Consider the following 13,547-nt stretch of genomic DNA (forward strand, 5'->3'; position numbering starts at 1 on the left):
ATCTTCCCAACAGAAGGGTGCAATGCTCGCAGGTCCCACTTCACCCAGGGGAAAGAGAGTTGTAAGCCAAATTGGTTGTCATGACTGAAACAAGAAGGATGCAATCAAACAGCTACACGGAGGAAGCCATATGCTTAGTTCAAGCTAGGATAAAACAGTTACCTACCAAATGCATTGAGAGTGAATGGTTTCATATTTTCAATATGGTTACAAACTCATATAAGAAGCTTAATCTTGGCAAGGCCTGAAGAGACATCAGAACAGTAAAACATAAAGGGAAGTGAAACATCCAAGGGAAGAGTTGCCAGAGTTCCCATTTCAAAAATCTCCATGCTTAGAAGCCCACATCCACTTGAAAGCAGTGGGATGCAAGTTCTGTGGGGCCTCATATGAAATTTGCTTGGCATCCGGTGGGACAACCTGAGCATCCTGAACATTAAAAGGTCATTACTTTTGATGTCAATTGAACTCCAGTAAAAGCATAAAGCCAGGTGTCTGTTTACCCAGCTCTAGATGCAAGCGCTTTACTTACCACAGCTGAGATTAAAGATACTGCCTCTCCTACATAGTAACAAGCAATTGATTTCCATCTCTATTTGTCAACCCATCGAGTAACAGAGCATGACATTAAATTCCCTGTTGCTACATCTTCCCCCAAGCTATTTTGACTGCTGCTGAATTCTTTTGAAATATCAAATTTTGTCCAAAGCACATCCTGTTCCTGGCTTTCATACCCTTGAAACTGCATTGCAATTCGTACTCAGCCGCAAAACACGGCCAAAGTACAGTCACGGTTATGCCCAGCATAGCCAGGTAAATACGCAATAATTCTGTGAAACTATAATAGCTACTTTCCGCCATAATTGAGAACTTTCGTAGCTGAAAACAAGGTTTCATTCCAAGCAGTTACTGCAGCGTTAAGTAATTTCAGCGTACACGTTTGTTCTTTATCAGAAAACACAGTACTGGAGAGAGCGTGGAGGACAATGCTTCCCTTGAGGCAGAGGATATCCGAAGTCAGCTCAGTCAGTGTTACTTGCTGACAGCCACTCACATGGAAAAAGAAATACAGCTGTTTCCTACCAGGGTGATATCAGCTACTATATCTCTAACTCTCACTTCTATTTGCATCATGTTTCTATTACCTTCAGCGGACAGCTGAAAAAGCAAGGGAGAACAACACATCTGGTTGCTACTTTGGAGTGCTATTTGCCATTGATTCTCCTACTAAAAACTGGAAAGTCGATAGGGATGCGGGTTCATCATGAAGATTTTGCCGGTTCTGTTCTAGGAGCGTTTGGCCACAGAGAGGCTGAATCTCCCAGTGAGCAAACTATGCTCATATTTCATGCAGTCTTAACCAAACATGATCTTTCACCTGACTAACAGGAGAAATAAACCGTGCCCCTTGGTGGGACGGCTGCTTCGTGCCATCAGGCTTTGCCCCTCTCTTTCCACTGACGGATCACACCTGATATTTGCGTTGAATCCTACTCCACAGCCCTTTCAGAGCTGTCTGAAGCTGCAGATGTTACAGGGGAGAGAAGGAGCAGAAAAGCTGTGCTTTGTACATCTGTATTACCCACTGGGAGGCTGAGACAACAAGCAGGCTTTAGTGGACTTTCTTACAGTACCCCAGTAAATCAGAGGCCAGATTTGAAGAAGAGCTCAGAGGCCTGAAGTTGCTGCCTGTTCCTGGCCTCAGCACTCAGTAAGAGAACAGGATGCTAGACGTGAGCATCCTGCTTCAAAAACTCTGTCTGCTATTTCATTTTTCCAGGTGAGAAGGGGCCTGTTTTGAGGATAGAACAGTACCCAAATCTGCATCCCTCTGTCATATATTTTGGATATTGGGGCTGTCTGTACTCAGGGCACCACTGTCTTACTTTCTCTGCAGGTTGCTAGCTGCGCTCTCCAAACGCTGCGGTTATTTTTGAAGCAGCTCCTTAAAACAGATGTCCTCATATGTATCTCTTCCCCTCTACGTAAATAACAGTTTGCCTCATGCTCCTGCCATCCTTCTGATCTAAAAAAAAAAAAAAAAAAAAAAAAAAAAAAAAAAAAAGAGTATCCCTTCCCCCCTTCCCACTGGTGATTTCTCTTGTAGCTTTTGTGGCACTCCCCCTGTTGCCTTCATGTCCTTCTTTAGCTAGCTAAAAAAGGCTTTTTCTTACTGTCCTTCTTTCCCTTCCCAGGTTCTTCCCTCTTTAGCCCCTTCCCAGCTCTCTCCCCCTTCTCCTTCTGTTGACTTCTGGAAGCAGTGCTAACACCTCGTAGAAGTCTCGTAGAAACTTCCTCTCAACTAATATTACCAAGGAAAGATCCACACATAACAGAGTTTGTCCTCCTCGCATCGTAGCAAGCAGTACCATTGCTTGCCAGCTGTGAGTGTCTGTTTTGGGCATTACTGACCCTTCCCTGGGAAGGAATCCTTCTTCTTACTCACTTTATCCTTCATTTTTTTTTGGTGATACGAGCATTAGTATATTCCCAAATAAGTCAATTCAATGTGTGCAAAATGGATGAGAGGCATGGATGCTGCCACGTTCCTGCAAACCTGACAGAACCAAGCCAGTAACACCAGCAAGACCCATCTGATCACATCACTGGAAAGAGCTGAACCAAACCACCACGTTCCCCCTTGTCTCTCATTAAAAAACAAGTCTGGGACATCACTGCCAGCTCTCAGAAGATGGGCTCTGCTCTTCCACAGAGCAGCAAGCCCCAACTTGGGCTTGTGGTTTCCAGAGAGAACTCAGAGAGCTGCCTTAGCCCCAGGATTATGTAACTTCTGAACATCTATTTTTAGGTGTTGAATCTAGGGGAATCAGCCAAACAATCAGCACAACCATCCCAATGATTAAAATATGTGCTGACTCAAAGAAAAACACATGAAATCAAATATCCTTGAGAACATTTAGCCTAAATGTTGTTATGCGGTGTCTTTTATGCGCTCAGGGACAGATTCTGCTAGCCTGGCCCACAGAGTAACCAGGAAGTATCCTCGTGGGTTTGAAGAGGACTGGTCAATAAGGCACTTTCTGTGAGCAGAGGAAACAAGCACAAAGCAGCAGAGGTGGTGGCAGAGTAATTGCACAGGCCTAAGGACTTCGATTCCACACACGAAATCCCAGCTCTGAGCAGATCAATAGGAGTTGGTGATTTTGGCTGGGGGTGGAGAGATTTTACCACACAGCTTAATGGGCAACATTCCCACCAAAATACAAACCAAAACCCAACTGCAGAACCAAGGGCCTGGAACAAGACAAGAATATTTTCCTCCGTAGCCAAGGCCCTACAAGCAGACACCCATTACACCGCTGGAAGCTCAAACAAGAGAGTGTAATCTGTAAAATGAGACATCTCAGAGACAGTCCTGGTGGTTGTAATAGCATTCCTGAACGGTTAGCACTGTCATAGACAAGGAAACTGGGATGCCAAGCAAGGTTTCAACAATTGCTAAAGCAGCTCAGTCATCTTTGCTTCTTAGCAAACATAGCCTAAGTGGCAGAAGCATGATCAGACTGTCCATTTCCATTCCTTGTCTTGCCTGATGTCTCTGGAAGCAATGTCCTGCAGTCTTGGATAGCAGCAGGAGATTAGCTGCTGGTGGCACAGGGAATATAAACAGACAGTAATACAGGGAGAGGGTTTAAATCAGACTAGCGAGGCTTGGACTGTTTCTTTTTCTCTGCTTTTATCTTCTGTTTTTGTTTTGTTTTGTTTTTAAACCATGTACTCTCTCTTAGCAGCTGTGCTCCCCCTAATGCTAGAAGAGGAAAATAGCCTTCTTTTATTCAGCACTGTCTAAAACAAGATTCAAAGGTGCTTCACACACAGACAGCCTTTCCACACCCTGTGGAGGGTTTCAGCCTCACGTTACATCTCCCAGCATGGCTTGGCCAACAGAAGAAGCTGGGAATGCAAGCTTTGCCTGCTGGGCACAGCTCTGTGCTACCCTGTGAACTATTACAGAGCTGCTGTTTTAGCACAGAAAACGGGCCTCTGCTGTGATTTCAGGAGGTCATTCGCCCAGCCACTCAACAGTGGAAAAAGGAAAACTTTAACTGCTGCTCTGCCAAAAAAAAAAAAAAAGAAAAGAAAAAAGAGGAAAGCAAACCCCAAACCAATGTGACACAAACCTGGAGACGCACACTACGGTTACACTACAAGGTTCCAGCTACTGGGCCTGTTAGAAAACAAACAACCCCCCTAGATGAACACGAAAAGAAAACAAAATTTCATTAGAGGAGACGAGGTAAGGCCAAACATCCCCAGCCCCACAGCAAAGCAGCCTCCAGAGGAGCTGCACCGGGGCAGGGGCAGGCTCCGGCCTCCTCTTGCTGGCACTGCGAGCCCTCGGGAGGTGACGTGAGCGTGGTCACGCAGAGCCAACAGGCCTCAACGAGAGGCAGGGGATCAGGTCACATAACACAAGCACGTTTCCTCTCCATCACCCTGTGAGTTAAGGGTGGGAGCGGGAGCGGGTTGAGGGTGGCGGGGGGTGGCGCAGGACTCCTGCTGCTGCTGGCCCTCTCCCCGTCCCCACCAGCAGGACACCTCTCCCTTCCTCCATCCCACAGCAGCCCAGCTTTCTCCTCTCACCATCCCGGCAGCCGGGAGGCTAGGAAAGGAAAAATCATGGGAGGACAAGACACCATGCCCCTGGCAATGGAAAGAGCTTACCGCAGGTCATCTCCCTCCTCACCCTGGCACACAAGTCACACTACCTCCTCCAGACACCTTCTGAGCCCTGCTGCACCAGGTGAGGGAAGAAAAAAATAGGGTCGTTTTAGTTAATTTTAAGCCAGTGAAAGCTGATTACTGGTTAGCAAGCCTAATCCATGCCTGCTGTCTAAATACAAAGGGAAAAGTGTGTAGGTTTTCCTTTATATAACAGAGAAAAACAGAATAGGAGGAAAATCTCTTTGGGAATCATGAATCAGAGGAGTTGATGAGAGCTGTCCAGTTTGATCCTTTTTCTTCCAAGCTATCGTTGCAGCCAGGAGCTGAAAATTCAGCTGCACTAAAGCTCTCAGCAAAGTGTGGTCAGCTGTGTGCGATCAACATTCCCGTCCCACAGGCTAGCCCACTTGCACATTGGGAAAAAAAAAAAAAAATGATATCCCTGCATGTCAGAAGCAGTAAATTTCAAAACCAGCAGAAACTTAGATGCTCGCAACATCAGGGAACAAAGGTCCAGCGATACATGTCATGCTGACTGGATCAAGCCATTGGCAACAGGCATACTTTGACACCAAATCCTCTTTCTTCACATTTAGGTGTATTAACTGTTTGAGTGAGGGCTTCCTCCCACATACCTATTTTCTATCTCCATTAATGCATGGCTTTCTGCCACACAGGGAGCAAAATATGCTCACCTTCTTTGTCGGGTCACAGAATGACTCCAGCTGTTCTTGAAGCCGAACAGTCTCCCTGCTGCTGCTGCCACTTGAGTCTCACATGGGTTGATTCAAAGGCAGCAGACTTCAAAGTCGTGTCAAGCAAAACTGATCCATCCCTCCTGTGAAAAGTACATAGGAAAAGGCAAAGGCGGGCACGGACAGTCTGCAGATCTTCTAAAATCATTTGGCATGAGAGTGGAGCTAGACTGAAATGAAAGCAGTGCAAGGAGGCTGGCCAGGCTGCCTGCATCCCCTGCAGACAGGGGACCGAGGAAGGTTGCAGCCTCATCTGTGACTACAACCTGTCTTGGCACTCTGACAACAAAGCCAGAGAAAAAAGAATAACATTTGCACTCCAATTCCCTTTCTTTTTCTGCAGATGGCAAATCCTCAAATTTTCAGACTGCTTTTATGCCCCCCCCCCATGCGTCATCATGACAAATATTTGCAGGACATGCAGTGGTTCTCTGTTTGACCTCCTTCTGAGCTGTCTCCTCCTTAGACGCAGCTTCTCCCTTCAGCTTTTTGCTTTGTAGTCTTTGCTTTTCTATTTGCTTTGTTTTCTGTGAGGATGTAGGTGTTTCTCTCCCTACCTCCCTGCAGTGGTGAAGCCCACCAGGTTAAGCCTAAAGCCACATCTTCTCTACTGCACTCGTACTGAGGCTATGCATCTCTGCTCTTCTTAAGGTTTTCATTATAGACGCGTACCATACAGACTTGGCCCATATGTACAAGGTCGAATGACAGTCTTAAAATACTCAAATCCCTTTGAATTTGAGCTACAATGAAAATTTTAACTAGTGGTTGTGCTAGCAAAATGGCACCCACATGGCCTTGTAGGTCTATATAGTCCCTGAGTGAAAAAGCTTATGTTAATCCTGGGAGTCTTAAAACCAGTTTCGGAAACAGATTGAGTAGAGTTAATGGAACCAGCAGCTCCATGGGTCAACTGCACTCAGTCCTGATGCCTCGTACTGGGGGTGGACTCCTACAGGCAAGACTTCTATGAGTAACTCTTTGATAAGTATCACCCAGACTGTCTGGAAGGAGCTTGATATCATTTAGTTTGTTGCAAAGAGACAAGGAGCGTTTCTTGCAGGCTTGCAAACCAAAGCAGTCGTTCTAATGGGAAAGAAATCATGAGCATGTGCCTGAACATCTGAAGTTTCATGATACGCAGAGACAGAGAAACTACTGTAAATGGACACCATCATCAGTAATAGGATCTTGAAAATGTTCATAAGTTTGTAAGTGCTTTTCTTTAGGAGTATTTGAAGAAATATGCCAGAGGGGTATGAGTCTGCCACTGGGAGCCCTGCTCCCCCACAGCTATCAGCATCTACTCACCTTCAGTGCAGCTGCCTTGTCGTTATCAGCAAATCCCACAAAACTCTTTGCAGAGCAGCAGGCTGGTCAGGTTATCTGGCTGCCTTAAAGCTGTCTCTTTCTGACAAATACCACAAATTCTGGTCTAGCAAGGGGAGACTTGCAACAGTAAAACAAGTAATAGCACCTAGCAGTAGATAAAGCCGGAGTCAGATCCAATGAATACATCCAAAGGGAAGCCTGGCAGTGTCAGGCAGCCAGGTAAGTTTGAAACCAGGATTTACACAAAATGATAATGACTGACAGAAGCTGCAGATCAGATCCCTCATCCAAGGTATGTCCCCAGGCTGGCAGGATCACAAGCACTGTACAAGCAGGAGGCCTGGGCCTTGTCTCTGGTTGTGAGAAAAGGTGTAGCCTGAGCCTACATTGTCTAAGGCAAGGTAAAATGCTGGGTAGGTGAGAGCAAGCCAGACGTAGTTTTAGCAAGAGCTAACAGGATGAAACAACCGATTGGCATCAGGAAGTGCATAGTTCAGTGTGACTCACACTAAAATGCAAACCGCTCTGTCCGTGATAGGATGTGAACTATCACGCACTAATAACACATCTTTTTTTCCCAACCAAGCATGTATCCATAAAGTCAGAGAGCAGGAAGCACATCCTTCCCCTCTTAGGTAAACCCATCTAAAGATGTGGAACATACATCACGATGTCATTTCTTCCATGAGGCCACTTCCTAAGACACTTTATCTAAAGCAGACACTAAGCGCAGCCTATGCATTACACCTAGGTCCCTAACACAAATACAGTTGCTTCAATTAAATCTGAGGACTGAAATAAACCGCAAACTCTTTGTGCGTCTATACATCTTAGATTCCTTGCCCTGTGCTTTTTTTCACAGGAAAATAGGTTGTAGCTGGGATTTTCTGTTAATTTGAGCTTGTCTTCGCACACTGATTCAGCCACTCGCTGAGGCAATCGGCTCCAGGGCAGCGGAGCGAGGGATCGAGGCGGGCAGGGCTTTTTCTCCGGCATCGAGGCCACTCGAGGCAGCCGAGGGAGCCCCCAGGGCCCGGCAGCCCTCGTGAGGGAGGCTGACGGGGTACGGGCGGAGCCAGCAGCACCCCCTCCATGTTGTACAAAGGCAGCTCTTGGGGAGCGCGGCCGCCAGGCCGGGCAGGCAGGGCATGGTGCCTCAGGCAGGGCATGGCGCCTCAGGCAGGGCATGGCGCGTCAGTGTGCACAGGCAGGGTGCACTCGGACAGGGCAGAGCGTCCTTCCCCGCTCAGGAGAACAGCTTGTCTACCGGCTGTCTGCCTGTAGCTACACCGCCGTGGTCTGCACTAGGCAGAAAGCTCTTTCTAGAAAGTCTGTGGTGACCCAGACTGAGTGCCTGCTCAAAAATGCGGCAGTTCAGGTCTCCGGGTGCAGGGAGTGCCTGAGCCTGTTGCTGCCATCTGAGGGTGGCAGAGACACCGTGTGTGTGAGGTGCAAGCAGGTGGATGGCCTGCTCAGCCTGGTGGCAGAGCTCGAGGAGGAGGTGGAGAGGCTAAGGGCTATCTGGGAGTGTGAGCAGGAGATAGACTGGTGGAGCAACTCCCTGCCAGGCCTGAAAGAAAAGCACCGGGGTGAGACACCCCAAATACCAGCCCTGAGGCTTAGGCAGCTAGCAGAGGCTCCACAAGAAATACATCACCCCCTACTGCCTTGCGAGCAGGTAATAAGAGGGGACCAGCAGGCAGACGGAGTTCCTGGTACAGTGAGCCCACTCTCCTCTCCTCCCCCTAACAACAACGGTGATGAATTGGGGGACAGGGGGCAATGGCAAAAGGTCCCTGCTCAGCGTTACAAGCGTAGCAGGTGCACCTGCCCAGTCATTCCCCTACCTCCCCAGCTGCCCCTGCAGAACAGGTACACTGCTCCGCGAGGCACGCAAGAGATAAAGAGGTGACCCGACACAGCCAGCATGGCTTCACCAAAGGCAGATCTTGCCTAACCAATCTGGTGGCCTTCTATGATGGAGTGACGGCATCGGTGGACAAAGGAAGGACGATGGATATCTTCTACCTGGACTTGAGCAAAGCCTTTGATATGGTCCCTCACCACGTTCTTCTCTCTAAATTGGAGAGGTATGGATTTGAAGGATGGACTGTTAGGTGGATAAAGAATTGGTTGGCTGGTCACAGCCAAAGGGTTGTCATCAACAGTTCTATGTCTGAGTGGAGGCTGGTCACAAGTGGTGTCCCTCAGGGGTCAGCCTTGGGATCGATGCTCTTCAACATCTTTATCAGTGACATAGACAATGGAATCGAGTGCACCCTCAGCAAGTTTGCAGATGACACCAAGCTGAGCTGTGCAGTCGATACAATAGAGGGAAGAGATGCCACCCAGAGGGACTTGGACAGGCTGGAGAAGTGGGCCCATGAGAATCTAATGAGGTTCAACAAGGCCAAGTGCAAGGTGTTGCACTTGAGCTGGGGCAATCCCAGGTATTTATATAGACTGGGCAAAGAAGAACTTGAGAGCAGCCCTGCGGAGAAAGTCTTGGGGGTCCTGATGGACAAGAAGTATGTGTTGATTGTGATAGGACAAGGAGGAATGGTTTTAAACTAAGACGGGAGATTTAGGTTAGAAATTAGGAGAGAGTTTTTCATTCAGAGGGTGGTGAGGCACTGGAACATGTTGCCAGAGAGGTTGTGGATGCCCCATCCCTGGAGGCAACCCTGCCCAGAGCAGGGGTGTTGAAACCAGATGATCTTTAAGGTCCTTTTCAAACCAGGTCATTCTATGATTCTATGATTATTGAAAGATTTGTATCCCCTTACCCCGTGAATGTAAAATAAATTATATTTAAAAGCTATTACGTTGAATGTCTGATATTTTTGTAAGTACAAGAAAAGTTTTCGTTAATAAGTTACAGTAAGGAGATGTGTGAAAGTTGGTTTTATAGAGACAAGAAGACAGACATTCATTAAGTTTCTCTTACCGGTAGAACTTGTGCACAAATAAAGCACAGTTGTTTTAGATGTATTTCTATCTTTGACAAAACCTTTGCTAGTATTTCTATCTTCAACTAAATGCAACTGGGAAAGATTTAAATTTTATTTCAGTAGACAACGTGATACATCTAGATCTGATAAGACATTTCTTTGGCAGAGAAAAATTAACAAATAATCCTACATGGGGGAATTGTAGCAATTACAGCAGGGTCTGCTTTTCCTCCTTTGCAGACACCAGCCTTTTCAAATATGAAAACTATGCTCCTGAAATTCATGCTCGGTAACAGAAAAAATATCTGAGGACTGCTTTTTTTTTTTTTTTTTTTAATTTTTTGTGTCCGTATCCATATTTATCGTTATCAACAGTTCCTTCCTTTTTGCAAGCTCCACCATGAATTTATTTATTCTAGAATAAAACGAAACAAAACAAACAAAACCCTTCCTCTCACGTAGATCCATCTTTTCCTCTTGTGAATCCAGTCTTTTGCTAGATTTCCAGCTTTGCCATTCTGTCATCCAGGATAGACGAAATCTCAATTTGTCATGTAAAGAGTAAGCAGAAAAGAAAAATCGTGACATCCTCAACCATCACTCTCACTTCAGCCTTCCTTCATATGGAAAAAAGTAGTCAAAAATGGGATTCAGCTGAAGGCATTTATTCATTTGAAGGTCAGCATTAAAATAAAGGCTACTGTAGGTACCTTAGACACCTGTGAAAGGCGTCTAATTATTATTATTATTATTTATTTATTTATTTATTGTTACGTTTAATGGAGGAGGGAGCCTGAGCTCTGGAAGAAGGCAGAACGAGGGAATAGGCCTGTGCTCCCCTGGGGGACCAGCCGCACAGGAATGCTCCTCAGGCTTCCAGTCCAGGTGAACACGGCCTGCACGTGAGGTCCTGCTGCTGGGTGGGTGCAGCTCAGGGCTGTGGATCCCATGGAGGGAGGGGACCATCCTCAGCTCCCTCACAGTGCCGGGGGAAGATGAGCTGAGACATGAGTCATCTCTTTCCTCATACCTCTTTTTTGACAACAGAGTTGAGCCAGCCAGCGCTGACTTTCCCTGGCAAAATGCCTGGCGTGAAGAAATAAGGCTGGCTTTGTTTACGGCTGTTTCATTTGTTAGGTCACAAGGTTCCTGAAGTAATCGGGAACCGGCGGCGGCTGCGTGAAAATAGCTAACACAACAGGGCACAGGCACAGGAGGGATGGTTCCTTTGCAAATATACGGTGTATTTCATTTGCCATTTGAATTTATTTTTAATCAAAAGGGGACTTACAGAGGCAGAAGAGTGAAGAGCCCGATATGGACAGCTCTGCCAAGTGAAATCCAGATTTCATGATCCAACCGTTACTAAGGTCAAAAAAAAAAAAAACAAAAAAAAAAACAAGGCTTGCATGTGGAACAAACACGGTCCTTTTTGTGAGGTGAGGTGGTCACGGGGAGGAGGCAGCTGGTGCTGTTTTGCAGAAGAGCTGCTGGTTATCAGTCTGCTTCTGTCATTCCATTCAAGGCATCGTCTCATTTCAAGGCATCGTCTGCTTAACTGCAAGACTTTTATTTACATTCCATGATGGATGGTTTGCGGCGTCTTAGATGGAGGAAATTAAGTTAACCAGATTCCCAGTACTCACCAACTGAACAACCCAAATGAAGAAGAGATACAAACTGAGATGTAAACAGGACTGGTGGAGGGCATAGATTGATCTTTGCTTTAGATTTTTATCTCTGCCTTCTTTTGTACAGTGGTATTTCCAGCATGTCTGCCACCAGACTAAATTGGAAGGGCAGGCTCAACCCGAAGATGGGTCTGTTTGTAGGAGGCTACTGCAGAGGATGGTACAGATGGCACTGCCTCCTCACAATTCATCGTTATGCTGGAAACTCAATCGCCATGAGAATATCTGAGGCCAACACCATAAATCTGTTCAGAAGGGGACTGGCCAAGTCAGTGGAGGCAGATCAACCAGCAGCTGTTAAATACGATGGTCCAGATTCGAGGTGGTTTTATGGGCAGAAGCTGAGAAGGAGTGCCAGAGGAAGGATCACACTGCAGATCTTTAATTTCTTAAGCTGTTTTGTCATCAACCGCTGTTGGAAATGGGAAATGGGTTAGGTCAACATTTTAACCAAGCCAGCAGATAGGAGGACATCGTTGCTGTCAGCCCCAAGCTTAAAATAAGCATGGCCAAGAACACAGTATGAGCCAAGGGGAGGCAAACAGCAGCACTCCCAGCTCCCAAGTGAGCCAGAAAAGCAATTTTCTGCATGGAATGCTCTAAGTAATAAAGTATCATTTTTGTAGCTCTACTAGCAGTAATGAAAACCCTGTGTTTGAAGGTTGTGTCTTTTTTTCTTTTTTCTTTCTTTTTTTTTTTCTTAAGTCTCCAAAGAACAAACAGGCCCTGGATTTCACCACATGGAGAAAACTAAAGCTTATTCTCTTTTTAGTGACATTTTAGTCTGTGGAACATGAATTTAATGAGAAAACTCCTGTCAGCTGGCTCCCGTGTTACATTTAAACATAATTCATTTTTCCTACTAATACTGCAATTAATAGATAATGATTAACCATGCGAACAGAAATATCACAGCTTTGTCCTTCGGGACTGAAGGGAGAGCAACAGCCACATCAAACCGAGGGCTGTACTGGCACAGACACTGCGGAGTCTGCCGTGGCTGAGGAGTTACCTTTCTAATCACGACGGCTACAGAGAGCTGCTGTATCTATGGCAGTTCCTGCTGCTTTCGACGGTGGCAAGGCACAAGAACATTTTCCGCAACAGTTATTTTCCTCTTGCACATCTCATGCCGCTAGATAAAAAGGAACAAGCTGTCTAAAGGGCTCGGTGCAAATGCCACCTCGTGCCCCCGCAGCTGAAGCCTATTGATTTTTCCAAACCTTGCTTAAGTGCCTCTTGCTGAGGCAGATACAAACAGCTGTACGGGGAAGCACCGGGAAGGTTTTGAGTGCTCCTGCACACGCGGCAGACGAACACGATGCTGACTGTTGGGAGAAGGCAAGGCGCTGCTGGCTTGTACCTCGCCTTGCCCGTGCTTTTCAGCGCAGCTCCGTTTGGGACCTGCTGCTTATTGCACATGGAGGTCCGGCTGCTCAGCCTTTCCAGGGCCAACCCGACATGATCGGAGCACTGGTGGACCTCTCACACTCCCCTCAGCTCTGCTCTTCGTGCAGGGGAAGGAGGATGCCCTAAAGGCAGGGGTGGTGCTGGAGCCCAGGAGGGAGTTTGCAGCCCAGCAGGACCACCAGGAGCTCGCTACCCCATGCCACTTGGCACGTCATTTCCCAGGGGGAGCACTGGGCCCTGCTTGGTCCTCCCGGCTCCTGCCACCTTTGTGGCTTTGAAGAGCTCATTTATCCCGAGCAAATTCTTAACACATGCAGCCACATCCCTGTCCATCTTTATAGCCTCTGCAGCAAAATCTAGATCACAGCGGATCAGCTCCATGTTGCTTCATGACAAAACACAAACAATAAAACTTTGCTGAAAGGGGAAGATAACAACAACAAAACAGGCTAGTGTTTTTTAAGCTGCCAACCACTTTTCCGCATGGGTGAAAAAAAGAGCTAAGAATGGAGCAAATGAACTTGAAGCCACAGGGCAGAAAATACTGGAAAAGAGCTCAGCCCTCGGTGTTCGCTGATATTTGCCAATAAATAAATCAGTCACCAGGTCCTACTAGGTGGAAAACAAAATGGCCAAGTAGCAGCTTACCTGAATCGCTTCCCCTAGTATGAGATCACAAATTCAATTTAATTCTCTGTAAGATATCCCAGGGAAGGAGGGAA

Source organism: Anser cygnoides, chromosome 4, assembly GCF_040182565.1.
Source record: "Anser cygnoides isolate HZ-2024a breed goose chromosome 4, Taihu_goose_T2T_genome, whole genome shotgun sequence".
Taxonomy (NCBI): Eukaryota; Metazoa; Chordata; class Aves; order Anseriformes; family Anatidae; genus Anser; species Anser cygnoides.